The sequence below is a fragment of the Helianthus annuus genome, chromosome 11 (assembly GCF_002127325.2).
Source record: "Helianthus annuus cultivar XRQ/B chromosome 11, HanXRQr2.0-SUNRISE, whole genome shotgun sequence".
Classification (NCBI taxonomy): Eukaryota; Viridiplantae; Streptophyta; class Magnoliopsida; order Asterales; family Asteraceae; genus Helianthus; species Helianthus annuus.
The window spans coordinates 74377458-74394962 of NC_035443.2; the positions used below are offsets into that span (position 1 = coordinate 74377458).

The following is a 17505-nucleotide window of genomic DNA, read 5'->3' on the forward strand; positions in this document are numbered from 1 at the left end:
TATCCTCAGTGGGTCAAATACTTTTGTAAAATAGGACATGTTTGGTAGTTAAAAACTCTAAACTTGATGTTTTAAATCATTTATCAAAATTCTAGTTGGGGTGGATGTTTGAAAGGTCTTTAAAATGTTATGGTTTTCATTATGTCTTTTGAATGTTGTTAAAACAGGGAAATTGTTCATAATACGAACGGGTCATGCCCGAATTTTGTTAAATAATAGTATGATAGTATTACTTTTTGGATTAAGAATTATGGGCGTTTCAAGTTGGTATCAGAGCCTAGGTTTGAGGGATTCGAACACAATGTAGTGCTCGGAGTCAAGCCGAAAGCTCGTAAGAATGGGTGTGCTCGCTCCGAGACGCAAAAGAGGTAAAACTTTTGAGAAATTTTATAGTAATTAATGTTACGAGTTATAAAGTAATAGAAAGGTTAGAACGAGTCTTAAATATAGTTATAGTAGTGAATGGTGTATTAGGATTCCCAGGGATTAGCGGAATTGAAACCGTACTCGGGAACGGTTCGAAACGGTTGCAAATATGAAAATTTGGGTCTTTTTAGCTGGGCACTACCGTAGCTTACGGTGGCCACCATAAGCTACGGTAGATACTGGGCAAACAAATGGGCTGCCGTAAGACAGTAGCTTGGCACCATAAAGAATCAGTCAGCACCATAAGCTACGGTAGCCACCGTAGCTTACGGTGGCTTTCTCGCACCCCGCGTAAGATCAAGAGTGGGCTTTCGCGGCCCGCCAAGGACCAAAAAGCTGGCAAATTTTTTTAGTGTTGCTGATTTAATTTTGGGACTTGTTTTAACTAGTTTTTAAGGCCTCATAATCAATGTTTAAGATAATGTTTATATTAAGAGTGATGAGGGAAAGTATATACAAAGGGCGAAAAGATAAATCGTTGCGATCAAAGATTTTGATCTACACGATACGACTTAATCGTCGATGACGATAATGCATGAAGTATGAAATGTAAAATTGATTGTAGTATGATAAAATGAGTTAAATATGATAAAGGAGAGTATGAAAAGAAATTTAATGAATGAAATGAATGTTTTAATGTAGAAGGCGGACAATGTAAACGTGAATGATAATGAAACTATGAATATAAGTTGACTAACACGAAGGCAATTAGTTAAAGAACGAAGGAATAAGAAGTAAGTGTAAGAATGAATGTATGATTGAATTAACACGTCTAAGATGTTTGTAATGAAAAATGATCTACGAGAATGAATTGTTGACAAAAAAAAAACTAACAAAGTATAGAATGATGAAGAGAATGAATGGAATGCTATCTAATACAAGTATGTAATTGTAGATGGCAAACGAAGGAGATGCAAATACCACAGATTTAAATGGGTATCATTACGGGAAGGGTTGTACGGATTAAACTTATAAGAATGGAACATAATAATGGAAGGTAAAACCCGTAAGCAAATACGGATCGAACATATAAGAGTCATAAGTAAGAATGAAAAGACTTGAATCGATAAGTATCTGTGAACCAAACACGTAAGAACAAAAGGTCGAATTCATAAACAGGTGGAAATGGGTAAAAAGTGAGGGAGAGAATGTGCTTATTCATCCTACAATGGTAGGTATAAATCTTGTAAGTAAATGATGCCGGTAACCTTGTCGAGTCAAGTAGGTCACTTGACTAACATGATGCATATATACATATGATGCACTTACGAACAAGCGAGGGATAGGTTGAGTTTTAAAAAAAATGTGTATTGACGGTTCGACCTTATTGGAGTCAAACGGGTTATATGGATAAGTGTAAGACCAATGACAATATGATGGAAAGGGAGATCAAGCTAAATATAATATAAACAAAATTCTGTAGGAAACATATTAAAAGTCAACTCATGTGAGTTGGAGTGGATGACAGGCTACGACCCGGAGAATGGCATAAGTATGGATAAGGTTAGAAAAGTTGCCCGCGAACTGCTAACACGGTGAAATGATGTTTTGTTAGAATGTGTGAATTGGAAGTAAGTTCAACACATGATCCAATATAAGTATACAATAAGTAATAAGTGGCAGATTAACCTTGAAAAGTCAAACTGCAGAAGTTAGCATATAATTGATAAACTGCAAGAGTAGTACGTAAGAAACGAAGTGTGTAATGTAATATATTAAATAAGTGAGAAATTTGTGAAAGAAATATAGGTTAGTTAACACCGAATACAGTGAACACCTGAATGAAAATGATAGTATGTTAAAAAAATGGTTATGTATTGACCTGTCATAAACAAGTCAAACGAGTGAAAATGATATGTTGAGGAATGGTCATGTATTGACCCGTTATGAACGGGAAATTATGTTTTTAAAAGAATCTAGTAAGGACTAGTATATAAATAGGATGATTTAATAAATGCCATGCTTGAGGGAAACTGAATGAAATATGCTAACCCTTGTATTGAAGAGGAGAATGGACGAACTCTTGGCGTGATAAAACTAGTAAACTTAATGAAAGGATGCACACGAGTGGAAGCCCGTCATATGAATGGACGAGGTGAATCTAGTTTTCGACACTCGCTTATGAAGGGGCGGGCTGAACCAGGATACGGATTGTTGTTCATGCAAATAATAATGTTAGTGAAGTATTTGACTTGTGAATGATAAATAGAAAGTTATAGGTGTAATAATGTTTATATACGAACTGGAATGAAATGCTTAATATGGTCATACAGTTGATCTGGTACGAACTGGTCAAAGAATAAGAATGTTATGTTTAGAATGAATATGTAGACGAATCCGGTAGAAGCGGGTCAACGAGCTAGAATATAATGTTTGAAATAGTCATGTATTTATTCCGTTGTGAGCGGCTTAAACATTTATTAATTTTACTATTATTCAAATGGATTAAAGTGATGAAATCGAGTGGATGAGTAAGCCAAATATAATACAATAGAAGGAATACAAACATGAGGTTTATGGGAATAATGCAAATGATGAAATGTCTAAGTGAAGTTAGGATGTAAGATTGTATGAAAGAAAGACTTGACATATATGATTGAAATATGATGATGATGTAGTTAATTGTAAAATAACTTGAAGAACGTGTTATAGATGGAACTCGTACAAGAATTCGGGTAAAATATATGTTTTGAAAAGATTATGCTTTAGAGGCTTGTACATTGTGCTTGAATGGGTGATACTCGCCATGTTCTACATTAATTACTTAATTTGCGATCAAGAATTAAATGTGTGCTAAAAGTAAAACATATAAACTTGCTAGTGAGGGATGATGTTATGATTATGTTAAATAGACTAATCTTGTATGTGCTTGTCAAATGTAAGATAATGAAAGCATTAGTATGTGTAAAATTGTTTATGTGTATTTGTGTATGTAATTAGGTGATTACATGGTTGTATACTAAATGGGTACGAAATAATTATGGTGTCACTAGCATAACCGACTACATCATTATGGACATATGTTCTTAAGTTGGAAGTTTGCATACTTGATCGTTGACTTTTCAGAAAGGTCAATGAGTATGAGAATAACATGATTAGTGTGACAACCGGTAATTAAGGGCTTTTAATTACGCAATTAACAAGTGTTAAGGTGATAATACGTGGTGTTTAAGGCACGAATTAACTTAATTAGGCTCTTGGTATGCCTGGGAACGCTGATCGAACGTTACAGTGCGCGTATGAGGATTTTCGTGAAATCTACTGAATATTAAGCGATAACGAACTGACACCGTACAAACTACTGAAAACGCCGAAAAATACAAAGTTTATACGTATAACTTATAGTTGTGAATGTAGTTTTGCGAAATATTAACGAAAAACACGGAAACAGTAACGCGCCGACAATCAACAACGAAACGGAAGCACCGGGCTCGAATTTCCATCTCGATATTAATATATTATGATATATTTAGCTTCGTTTTTAAATTTTATTTTCTGTAGTTGAAAACGGATCGAAAACGAGTTAGAAACGACAAACGGAACAAGTTACGCGTTTTAACGCGACGACAATCATATGCGTCAAATATCAACATCCGATGTAAATTTTTAGACGTTTCGTCTCTAAGATTATATTTTATGGCGTTATACGATAATCGGGTTTGAAAACGGGCTTTGGATTTTTATTGGGCCGCTTAAAACACGTTAATGGGCTTTTAGGCCCAACCCACTTACTAAAAACCCTATGTATATAGGGGACATTTATGATCAGATCACATTTTGAACAACCCTAGACAACATTCACGCACACCACTACAGAACTCCATCCTCTGCCTTCTCTTGTTCGATCACCGGTGACCGGAGTGAGTTACAGGCCGGTTGCCGGCGCCCCGTGCTCCGACAAACCCCAACCCTCACATCTGATAAGCCCTCATCTCTCCCTCTCGTCCCTCTCGTCTGTATACGACCCGACACCTGCAGCCGCACCCCCTTCCTTGGATCTATGTAACCGGCCGACCACCACCACCATCGTTTAGTGGTGGCGTATGGCGGCTCTGCAACGAAATCGAAGAACGAGAGGAGGAGAGAGGGAAATCGGGGAAAGAGAGAGGAGCACGGCGTCGTCGGTGGGATTCCGGCGACGGCCGGCGAGAATTACGGCAGCCGCGGTGCGAGTTGTCTTCTCCGGTAAGCCGCCTATCCTCTTCTTTCTTTTCAGATTTTTTTTCCATGTTTCTTTTCTTCCTTCTTCTGCCGATACTTGTTTCAGGCAAGGGTGTTGACGAAGATGACAGATAATGATGTTGATGATGACATTGCTGAATGATAACCAATGAGATGATGAAGACAGTGATGTGCGATAGTGGTGGTGTCGTTAAGATTCAGGTTCAGTCCGCAAAAGTCAGATTTGGTTTGGTTCAACTTGGTTTGACTCGGTCAAACCGAGTCAACTCAGTCAAAGGCGGTCAACGGAAGTCAACCCGGGTCAGGCGTGGTTCGGGTTCGCAGCGGGTCAACAATTCAAAAGTTGTGGTCAAAATCAGATTTTGGTTCGGTCAACGAGTCCACTGGTTACTCTTTTCAACTTTGGTTCGGGTCAACACCAGGTCAAACCCGAGTCAACTCGGGTCAACAGCAGTCAACACGCGGTCAACTTAAGACCCGGTAAAGTTAGGCGTTACAAGTCGTTATTACGTTATTCTTAGATTTATTTAGTTTACGCGACCGAGCTCGACCCGTTTCGATTTGGTATTAGTTTACCTTTATTATACTCGACGAAAACTTATTATATAGATTGATTATAATATCGAATTGTTGTTGAAAATTTGTTGAATCTTGATAAAAATATCGACACTTTTATTGTCGGGATCGTCCAAAAACGGAGGAAACTCTGCCCGATTTTCCGTAAAAATCCGAAATATCAAATATATTTGTATGGTATAAACGCACATATCAAAGTTCGAGTTTTCTTATAAAATAAATACGAAAGTATATTTATTTTGGCAACGTATTACAAATTTCAAAACAAGTTATAATATTCCGACAAACTTAATTTACAACTTAACGAAATCCGACACTTATTTAGATAAACATAATTATCTATATTTATTCGAGCGTCGATACTTCTGAGAACTTTATAAAATAAATATAACGATTTATATTTATTTCAAACGTAGTTACGTCATGTATTTTTATAAGATAATATAATGTTTATATTTACTTCATTACGTTCTACGAAAGCTACAAAGAGTCGTACAACTATTCACCTACGCCTTCTAATTCACGACGACTAATACGACTATGTAAGCATATTTATATTTATATATGAATATATATATATATATATATATATCATAAACTATTCGGAATAATATGTCGTTTTTGATACTTAGTATTTGTCTCGATTAAATGGGATCAAACAACCGTAGATTGGTTATTCTAAGTCAATATAATAACACCTTTATAGAATCGTTTAGTTAACGATTCGGTAGAGCTCGGACACGTAGTTTAACTACGTTGTTTAATTAGAAACTTATAATTATTCCTTGATTAGGAATGCATTAGTTGCACGCTAGCGAGTTCACATTCTTGGTATGACATCACGGAATCACGTTAAGCTAGCTTTGCACTGGAATGTCAAGGTGAGTTCATAACCCCCACTTTTTACTATTTTACATTTTATAAATGTTTTCGGGGGTGGAAAGACATGCAAGTTTTGCAAAAACAAACAACTTTTCGATGAACGAAAACTCATATTTATAAACCGTGTTGCGAATGAATTTCAAGGAACTTAAATGGTTTACGAATGATTTCGATCAAACATACCGGTTTTACAAATTTGATCCGCATATTACGAAACGTGCATGATTCGACACAGTCGAGGGGATTCGACACAGTCGAGGTTATTCGACACAGTCGAGGTGATTCGACCCAGTCGAGGTTATTCGACACAGTCGAGGTGATTCACACAGTCGAGGTGATTCGACACAGTCGAGGTGATTCGACACTAAAAACCGTCTACACAGGTTGAGTACTTCCTATGTCGCCGTATACGTTAATATCCTCGCGAAACATTAACGATCAACCTGTTCATAGACGCTTTACATACCCATTTACAACAGTTTTTCATAAGATTCATTTGATGGAAACTCAAAAATACATGAATTACAAACTTTGGTAACGTTTCTCAAGTTATACCTAAGTAAGAGGAAGCGCTGATCCTGCTTACAAAGGTTCGTTTGGGCTCGGCCCATTCTCTCTCATGCAATGCACAAACACTCTCGTGGGCTAGACTCACAGTTCTCATATATCATGCCAAGAAAATGATTTTACTATATTTTCTCAACAACTTTTAAACCGGTTATCAAAAAGATTTATTTTAAATCTTTTCAAAACAAACTATGAACTCGCTCAACTTTATGTTGACTTTTTCGCATGTTCTTTCTCAGGTTGCATTTTCAAAACTATGGAACGGTTGGAATAGGAAAACCCATGGGAATTCGAGTACTTAGCAGGCGTTAAATTTCTAGAAGTCTTAGCTTATTTGCTTCCGCTGTGCAATGAAGATACCGGTCCAGTCACGCCAGCTCTGATATTTCGGGGTGTGACAGATTGGTATCAGAGCTATAGGTTTCAGCGAATTAGGTTTCTGTAGAGATACCTAGGCTTTAACCTCACTCTTTGGGAACTTAGATTGTTAAGTCTTTGAGTACGTACAAAACGCCTAGGATTCGAATATGGGTTCCAACCGTTGCCGAAAACAATGAGTCAACAACTTCGGTTTTAAACAAACACAAGTGTTGTGTTGATACACGTTACATGAAACAATTACACACAAATATCAAAACTTTGAGAGTTTTGGATATTATGCATTTAGGACCTTTGGAAAACTTATGTCGAAACTCATTAAAGGTCTTCACTTAGAAACCGTGACTAACAACTCGGGCAAACACCATTATCAATATTGTCTATGCTATTTTAATTACCCGAGCAGGTAACATACGCGGAACGAAACAATAGTGCACAAGTATACATGAAACATAAACTACACGTCAGCGGACGTCGAAGCACATCACACATGACTTTCGAGGCAAGGCCTTGGGGAAAACACAAATGGGCACAACAACAACGATGCCAATCTCGTCAGCGGGAGAAGATTTCACAACAGTCGATACTTAGTCTGAAGAGACTCACAATTGTTGGTGCTGCAAAAGAAGTCACACGTCTTCGCTTTCCCCCTATTTCACTTATGGCGATTACGTTATGTTCGAAATTCCAGGTAAAGTCCTTAAATTTCTTTTGTTGAAATTTCGACTTCTTGCATATAGTGAGTAGATTTTTGCATTTCTACTCCCCCTTAATGATCGTTGCACCACAAAGATTTTCTTCCATGATAGCAAACACTCAATTGTTTTATTTTTGGTGAATTCATATGTACGCATGCATTGTTTATCGCGCATGTGGTTCGTTGATTCGTGAAGACCATTGGAAGGCTTCACTCCAAATTGTCGTTTTATCAAAGCTCATATCGTTCGCTATACTTGATCTTTGCATTGTGATCTAGATGACCCGCATTGTTGCAAAGTGTTGACTTTTTGATATCGAGTCAACGAACTAGTCGAAACTCTTTTCTTTTGAATACATTACATGGTTTGTTCATTGTAACCATGTCGAAATCTCTTGTTAACACATGCATTTATCGTTGGAATGTGACTAAACCAAGTTTAATTGTTGAACTTGCTCGTAATATATATTCGATTCAAGATTCCATATGATGGATTGAGGCCATCATATTCTAAATAATCCCAACAAGCGCTTCATTTGCTTTGAACCATAACATGCTTGTTTGGTCCTCGACTTCATTGAATCGTTTCTTTGATCACGATCACCTTGCGGTGACGTTTTCCACAAGTTTGAAGCTTGCGCTAATCTCGTTGCTCACCTCATGTACGGATTTAATTATTTATTTATTTGTTTATTGACATTAAATCCGCTTTGTTGATTTATCATATTAAAGCAATCTTAACACAATCGTGTGTTAGGATAATGGTACACAAATTTATGTCATATTTCGGTGTACCTCTTAACGATTCTTTCAGCATCGATCGAACATTTTGTGATATTTATTGCTCTTTCATTTTCGATCGAAAAACATTATTTATTTGTTTCGTTTTCAATTGAAAATCTTATGAGAATTGTTTGAAACAGACATTCAGATTTACTTCGTTGAATCTCTCACTTGATTTCAAAACAAGGTGATGTTTGTTCAGTCACCACTATTATTGAATTATTTCGATCACTATGACACCTTGTGGTGTTGGTATAAACTTGTAGCTTGGGCTAATTATGAATCGAGCGTTTCATGCAAAACACGGTGATACTTGTTCGGTCACCGCTATTATTGAATTATTTCAATCACTACGACACCTTGTGGCGTCGGTATAAACTTGTAGCTTTTGCTAATCATGATCAACCGTCTCATGCGAAACTATATATGCTTTTCGTTTGACTCATCTTTTAAATGGTCTTAATGCAACTATGTATTAAGACGATGATACATCATGTTCGGTTGTACTTCATTTCGGTGTATCCTTGCAACTCAATAATGTCAACACGTTGATTTATTTTCATTTAATGGTTCGGTAGTTGACAAATCATTTTCATGATTCTATTTATTTGAGTTTGTTGGATTCAAGTTTCAATCATACAACAACCAACGCAAGGTTCCGTTGGTAGTAAATTCTGTTGTTTCAAAAATTGATTTGCAGTTTGCGAATGTTCATTGGAATTCCATCGGTTGAATCTCCTCTTTTGTTGAACCTAGTAAACCTAGTCACATTGGTGATAGTATCACAACATCTCGTTCACGTGACATTGATTTCTAGAACAAACTCAGTTAAACCGTTGGGTTCCTATTGATGCAAAATTTTCTTGCAATCACGTAATATGAACAAGTTTTGGTTCAATTACACGGTCATTCACTTTGGTATTATTCGGACTTACCTAGGAACAGCACAACTCTGAGGAGTTAACATAGTCTAAATTTCGAGGACGAAATTTCTGTAACAGGGGGAGAATGTGACAACCGGTAATTAAGGGCTTTTAATTACGCAATTAACAAGTGTTTAAGGTGATAATACGTGGTGTTTAAGGCACGAATTAACTTAATTAGGCTCTTGGTATGCCTGGGAACGCTGATCGAACGTTACAGTGCGCGTATGAGGATTTTCGTGAAATCTACTGAATATTAAGCGATAACGAACTGACACCGTACAAACTACTGAAAACGCCGAAAAATACAAAGTTTATACGTATAACTTATAGTTGTGAATGTAGTTTTGCGAAATATTATCCTTTCGAACGACACAAAGGGAAAACGTGAACGAAAAACACGGAAACAGTAACGCGCCGACAATCAACAACGAAACGGAAGCATCGGGCTCGAATTTCCATCTCGATATTAATATATTATGATATATTTAGCTTCGTTTTTAAATTTTATTTTCTGTAGTTGAAAACGGATCGAAAACGAGTTAGAAACGACAAACGGAACAAGTTACGCGTTTTAACGCGACGACAATCATACGCGTCAAATATCAACATCCGATGTAAATTTTTAGACGTTTCGTCTCTAAGATTATATTTTATGGCGTTATACGATAATCGGGTTTGAAAACGGGCTTTGGATTTTTATTGGGCCGCTTAAAACACGTTAATGGGCTTTTAGGCCCAACCCACTTACTAAAAACCCTATGTATATAGGGGACATTTATGATCAGATCACATTTTGAACAACCCTAGACAACATTCACGCACACCACTACAGAACTCCATCCTCTGCCTTCTCTTGTTCGATCACCGGTGACCGGAGTGAGTTACAGGCCGGTTGCCGGCGCCCCGTGCTCCGACAAACCCCAACCCTCACATCTGATAAGCCCTCATCTCTCCCTCTCGTCTGTATACGACCCGACACCTGCAGCCGCACCCCCTTCCTTGGATCTATGTAACCGGCCGACCACCACCACCATCGTTTAGTGGTGGCGTATGGCGGCTCTGCAACGAAATCGAAGAACGAGAGGAAGAGAGAGGGAAATCGGGGAAAGAGAGAGGAGCACGGCGTCGTCGGTGGGATTCCGGCGACGGCCGGCGAGAATTACGGCAGCCGCGGTGCGAGTTGTCTTCTCCGGTAAGCCGTCTATCCTCTTCTTTCTTTTCAGATTTTTTTCCATGTTTCTTTTCTTCCTTCTTCTGCCGATACTTGTTTCAGGCAAGGGTGTTAATGAAGATGACAGATAATGATGTTGATGATGACATTGCTGAATGATAACCAATGAGATGATGAAGACAGTGATGTGCGATAGTGGTGGTGTCGTTAAGATTCAGGTTCAGTCCGCAAAAGTCAGATTTGGTTTGGTTCAACTTGGTTTGACTCGGTCAAACCGAGTCAACTCAGTCAAAGGCGGTCAACGGAAGTCAACCCGGGTCAGGCGTGGTTCGGGTTCGCAGCGGGTCAACAATTCAAAAGTTGTGGTCAAAATCAGATTTTGGTTCGGTCAACGAGTCCACTGGTTACTCTTTTCAACTTCGGTTCGGGTCAACACCAGGTCAAACCCGAGTCAACTCGGGTCAACAGCAGTCAACACGCGGTCAACTTAAGACCCGGTAAAGTTAGGCGTTACAAGTCGTTATTACGTTATTCTTAGATTTATTTAGTTTACGCGACCGAGCTCGACCCGTTTCGATTTGGTATTAGTTTACCTTTATTATACTCGACGAAAACTTATTATATAGATTGATTATAATATCGAATTGTTGTTGAAAATTTGTTGAATCTTGATAAAAATATCGACACTTTTATTGTCGGGATCGTCCAAAAACGGAGGAAACTCTGCCCGATTTTCCGTAAAAATCCGAAATATCAAATATATTTGTATGGTATAAACGCACATATCAAAGTTCGAGTTTTCTTATAAAATAAATACGAAAGTATATTTATTTTGGCAACGTATTACAAATTTCAAAACAAGTATAATATTCCGACAAACTTAATTTACAACTTAACGAAATCCGACACTTATTTAGATAAACATAATTATCTATATTTATTCGAGCGTCGATACTTCCGAGTACTTTATAAAATAAATATAACGATTTATATTTATTTCAAACGTAGTTACGTCATGTATTTTTATAAGATAAATATAATGTTTATATTTACTTCATTACGTTCTACGAAAGCTACAAAGAGTCGTACAACTATTCACCTACGCCTTCTAATTCACGACGACTAATACGACTATGTAAGCATATTTATATTTATATATGAATATATATATATATATATCATAAACTATTCGGAATAATATGTCGTTTTCGATACTTAGTATTTGTCTCGATTAAATGGGATCAAACAACCGTAGATTGGTTATTCTAAGTCAATATAATAACACCTTTATAGAATCGTTTAGTTAACGATTCGGTAGAGCTCGGACACGTAGTTTAACTACGTTGTTTAATTAGAAACTTATAATTATTCCTTGATTAGGAATGCTTTAGTTGCACGCTAGCGAGTTCACATTCTTGGTATGACATCACGGAATCACATTAAGCTAGCTTTGCACTGGAATGTCAAGGTGAGTTCATAACCCCCACTTTTTACTATTTTACATTTTTATAAATGTTTTCGGGGGTGGAAAGACATGCAAGTTTTGCAAAAACAAACAACTTTTCGATGAACGAAAACTCATATTTATAAACCGTGTTGCGAATGAATTTCAAGGAACTTAAATGGTTTACGAATGATTTCGATCAAACATACCGGTTTTACAAATTTGATCCGCATATTACGAAACGTGCATGATTTTCTAATGGGTACGGGCGACACAGTCGAGGTGATTCGACACAGTCGAGGGGATTCGACACAGTCGAGGTTATTCGACACAGTCGAGGTGATTCGACCCAGTCGAGGTGATTCGACCCAGTCGAGGTTATTCGACACAGTCGAGGTGATTCACACAGTCGAGGTGATTCGACACAGTCGAGGTGATTCGACACTAAAAACCGTCTACACAGGTTGAGTACTTCCTATGTCGCCGTATACGTTAATATCCTCGCGAAACATTAACGATCAACCTGTTCATAGACGCTTTACATACCCATTTACAACAGTTTTTCATAAGATTCATTTGATGGAAACTCAAAAATACATGAATTACAAACTTTGGTAACGTTTCTCAAGTTATACCTAAGTAAGAGGAAGCGCTGATCCTGCTTACAAAGGTTCGTTTGGGCTCGGCCCATTCTCTCTCATGCAATGCACAAACACTCTCGTGGGCTAGACTCACAGTTCTCATATATCATGCCAAGAAAATGATTTTACTATATTTTCTCAACAACTTTTAAACCGGTTATAAAAAGATTTATTTTAAATCTTTTCAAAACAAACTATGAACTCGCTCAACTTTATGTTGACTTTTTCGCATGTTCTTTCTCAGGTTGCATTTTCAAAACTATGGAACGGTTGGAATAGGAAAACCCATGGGAATTCGAGTACTTAGCAGGCGTTAAATTTCTAGAAGTCTTAGCTTATTTGCTTCCGCTGTGCAATGAAGATACCGGTCCAGTCACGCCAGCTCTGATATTTCGGGGTGTGACAATTAGAAATCCTAATATGATTGTAAGAAAAGAAGGATTGATTGATGCATGATGGATCCTTGTATGATATACTTAATGATATGTTAAATTTGCGTGAATTTGGAATGATGTATTATTGAGTCTATGACTTGTGCTTGTTACGAATGAAAGGTGAAAGTCAAATGCGAGATATGAACTAGAGATGATAAGTGATGTATAAATTTTGTATGCTAACAAGAATGTGAATGTGGTGACATGTAATGATAAGCATTATATCAAGATGACGCGAGCACGAAAGGCAAATGGGTCAAAAGGAGGCGAGGAAGTGATCACGAATACGGACGCTTAATGTAAGTGACTATCACTCACACTTCTTATTTTGTTTAGATAAAGTTATCTATAATTGGAAAACTGAAATCAAGTAAAGATTTACAAATAATGGAATTGCTAGGATGAGAATGGTTGTAATGGTCGTTCGATGTCAATCCGGTGAAACCTCAACGTAGGGGCAAGCGAGTCAAAACTTTTAGAATAAAGATTTAACCAAAGAACATGTGGATTGGGTTGGAAAAGGTATGGAATGAATTGAGAACTTGAATAATGATTTATTTCAAGTATTAGAACCTTCGGGACACACAGTTAGTGAGTAGAAAGAACAAAACGCAAAATCAGCGTCTGAGCTACAGAGGAGGCGTCGGCGACGCCTTGCCCTGTTGCAGCCGACACCTTATCTTGTTGTCTACGCGGGTCCGGCGTCAGAAACCCGGTTTTCACATTCTTTCTCACTTTTCCTTGCTTTCAAGGCCTCGATAAGCTTCCCAAATGTATCCCAAGCCTACTATAGAGTATTTTGAGGTACATGTAAGAACGGAAGTTTAGGAGGGCAAGTACGAAGATGTGGTATGTATGTTTATATGTTTTCTTTATGGACATGGCTAAGTTTTTAATAAGTAAAACTTATTGAGACACTATAGATATGTGAAGTGACGTGATTAGTATATGGTAACATGCTTATAAACGGTGCGCCTGTTATAGCAGGGTGTTCAAAGGATATTAAGTGAAAATGTATGCACGAGATGTAGTTTATTATATAAAAGAATCATCCGCATAGATGTTGTGATTAGCATTTGTTTAATAGATTTGTGAGCATGTAAAATTATACGAAAGAAATTTGAGTAGTAAGGCATGTATGATCGTGGTAGAACCATTTATACCCGAAAGAGTTGGATTACATAATGTGTATGCATGTTATTAAACCGTACGTATTAAGGTTTCGGGGACGAAACCTCTTTAAGGGGGGGTAGATTTGTAACACCCCAAAATCTAATAATTGACTACTTGAATGTTTAAAAGTTTTAAATAAAAATTTATTAAGTTATAATAAACAAGGAAGCTCATAAAATTAGTAAAATGTACTAGAATGCTAACATGATTAATCCCAAGGGACTGAATGTGTAAATTAGCAAAATAAATAAGAAATTAAAAGATGGAATGTGGGTGGAGTGTGGGGTGCGACGCAGGGGAACGACCAGGAAGGGAAACCCTTCTTCTTGCCCTAGTTCCTCAAATCACAAACAATTGGATGAGTTTCTGGCCCTAATTCGAATGCATGTGATCAAATTCTCAACTATCTAAAAGTCTCATACATAGGGTAAGTCAGATTTTGTGATTTGATGCTAGTTAGTGAATGTGGGTTTTGATCAATCTGTGAATTAGTATGAAATTGAGCTTAAGTATGCTTTAGAATCATCATTTAGAAGATGTTCCATGTCTGAATTCAGTTGTATTGAAGGTTTGAAGTAAAACCCATTTAACCTAGTAGTATGGTGACTTTGTAATTCAATAAATTTAGTAGTTGAGATAGATGAATGCATGAGTACTAAGATAATTGATGAATTTCTATGTTGTAGAATGATTGGTCATGTGATTTAGATTGATAAAAAGAGTTGTGAAGACTACTAGAGAAATTATGCATAAAACACTTGTACATAGTGCTAAAATTGTTATACGCACACCAAGTGTTCGATTAAATGCTTGAATAGTTGATTCATGTAATTTTGAGTGAATTAGGATATTTTGCTTTGTGTGTAAAAATATGGAGATGATATTGTAAAAGGTGTGTGTGGAATGCGAATTCTATATGAATGCGAAAGCTATGTAAATAAATGACATGGTCTAAGTAAGAATGGAAATATGTGTAGGAATCAAGGAAGAAGGAGGAAGCTCCGGTTCGCAACAAAAATCTCAAGAACGAGGTAAGTTCGCTACTTACAAGTTTATTTAATATTGTTAGTAGTTTGTTCTTTTAAATTATTAGTTACTTAATAGAAGACATTGTATTAGAATGGAACGCGAAAGTAAAGCTCTGTTACGGTCCGTGATGATCGGGTCAGTTCGGATTAGAATGAGAATTAAAAAGTCAAAGTTTCTTAATGTTCCGTGTTGAACGAATTATTGAAATGGAATGATAATGAGTTTACTAATATCCGTCTTGAACGGATTGGATAATTAGAACAAACATGATAAAGTCGTTATGTTGAAATCCGTGTAAACGGGTTGAGATAGAAAGAGTTATATGAGAAAGAATGATGTAACAAAGTCGGTTACACAAGCAAGAAAGTTGAACTCAAGAATGAATTAGTCAAGTATGGTACAAAGTTAAAGTGGTGATTATTAGTTCATCGGTGCATTAGTTGAAATATGAATGATATGCTAACGTTGTTTCGTTGTATTGGTTTTAGGTAAAACCCAAGCTTAGGTGCTATTGCCTCGCTCGGACCGAACACACTTTGAACGCCTTTTATGCGCTTCCGCAACTTTTGAAGTATCCTCAGTGGGTCATATACTTTTGTAAAATAGGACATGTTTGGTAGTTAAAAACTCTAAACTTGATGTTTTAAATCTTTTGTCAAAATTCTAGTTGTGGTGGATGTTTGAAAGGTCTTTAAAATGTTATGGTTTTCATTATGTCTTTTGAATGATGTTAAAACAGGGAAATTGTTCATAATACGAACGGGTCATGCCCGAATTTTGTTAAATAATAGTATGATAGTATTACTTTTTGGATTAAGAATTATGGGCGTTTCAACTGCCCACCTCCTACTACCTCAGCCCACACTGAAACGACCCAAACCTCATCCACTACCGAACCCGTATCACCTCCAACCCATCCTCAGCCTCCTTCTGTCTCCCTTACGACTCAATATGACCACCCTCAAACCCAACTTACATCTGGTTCAGCCCTTCACGAAGATCCTTCAACCCAACCCAAACAACACAACATCCCACAATCTCCACCACTAATACTCACATGGTTACTCGTGCTAAAGTAGGCATCTTTAAACCAAAGTCTCATGCCAATCTTGCAGATCTTGATTCTCACAAGCTATACTTTGCTCTTTTTTCTCAAACCGAACCTAATGGGTTTAAATCTCCAAGCAAACATCCACACTGGGTTGAAGAAATGCATAAGGCACCATCGGCTCTTCATAATAATAATACTTAGACTCTAGTTCCTCAACCTAACAATCAAAACGTTGTTGGTTCCAAGTGGTTGTTTCGTACAAAATATTGATCAGTTGGAACCATTGAAGACATAAGGCGTGTCTCGTCGCTCAAGGCTTTAGTCAAATGCCTGGTTTGGACTATTCTCACACCTTTAGTCCTGTTGTCAAGGCCTCTACTATTCGGGTTGTTCTCTCATTGGCAGTTACTAATGGCTGGAAGCTTCATCAACTAGATGTTAACAACGTCTTCCTTCATGGCCATCTCTCTGAGCATATCTATATGGAACAACCTCTAGGATTTGAAAACCCGCATTTTCCTAATCACGCGTGCTTGTTGAACAAAGCTCTTTATGGCATTAAGCAAGCCCCCGTGCTTGGTTCCATCGGCTTAGTACATTTTTACTCGACAATGGGTTTGTTTGTAATAGGGCTGACCCATCTTTACTCATATTCAAACAAGACTTGCATGTATTATATCTCCTTGTCTATGTAGATGACAACCTTAATAGGTAATCATGCAACCAACATGGCCGCCTTTGTCACACGTCTCAACCGCGAGTTTGCCATTAATGATCTAGGTGATCTTAGTTATTTTCTTAGAATTGAAGTCACTCGCACTACCTATGGTCTATTTCTAACTCAGTCGAAGTATGCTCATGACGTTCTTACCCGTGCTGACCTTGTTGAGTGCAAGTCCGTTCACATGCTTCTTGTAGCAAATGCGTCTCTTACTAGCAATGGAGATCCCTTCCTAATCCCACCACTTACAAATCTTTGGTTGGGGCTCTTAAGTATCTCACCATTACTCGCCCAGACATCTCATATGCAGTGAACAGGTGAGTTAGTTTCTCCAGACTCCAACCATTACACAATTTCAGCATATGAAACACATACTTCGCTATGTTAAAGTCATTGTGGCCTTTGGTCTGACTTTTTCTAAACC

At 37.4% G+C, this 17505-nt stretch overlaps 3 long non-coding RNA genes across 4 annotated transcripts; all 3 read left to right on the forward strand.

Annotated features, from left to right (window-relative positions):
- Positions 1–4370: 4370 nt before the first annotated feature.
- On the forward strand, positions 4371–5250 carry LOC110892058. 2 transcript variants are annotated; one of them, XR_004871699.1, is made up of 2 exons: positions 4371–4611; positions 4694–5250. It is a non-coding gene; the product is annotated as an uncharacterized LOC110892058 (long non-coding RNA). The 2 variants fall into 2 exon arrangements; XR_002565794.2 differs by having other exon boundaries at positions 4712–5250.
- A 4942-nt stretch (positions 5251–10192) lies between these two features.
- On the forward strand, positions 10193–11232 carry LOC118483809. Its single transcript, XR_004871700.1, has 2 exons — positions 10193–10609; positions 10691–11232. It is a non-coding gene; the product is annotated as an uncharacterized LOC118483809 (long non-coding RNA).
- Positions 11233–14571: 3339 nt separating this feature from the next.
- Positions 14572–16020, forward strand: LOC110892059. The gene is made up of 3 exons (XR_004871701.1): positions 14572–14707; positions 15258–15311; positions 15798–16020. It is a non-coding gene; the product is annotated as an uncharacterized LOC110892059 (long non-coding RNA).
- Positions 16021–17505: the final 1485 nt, after the last annotated feature.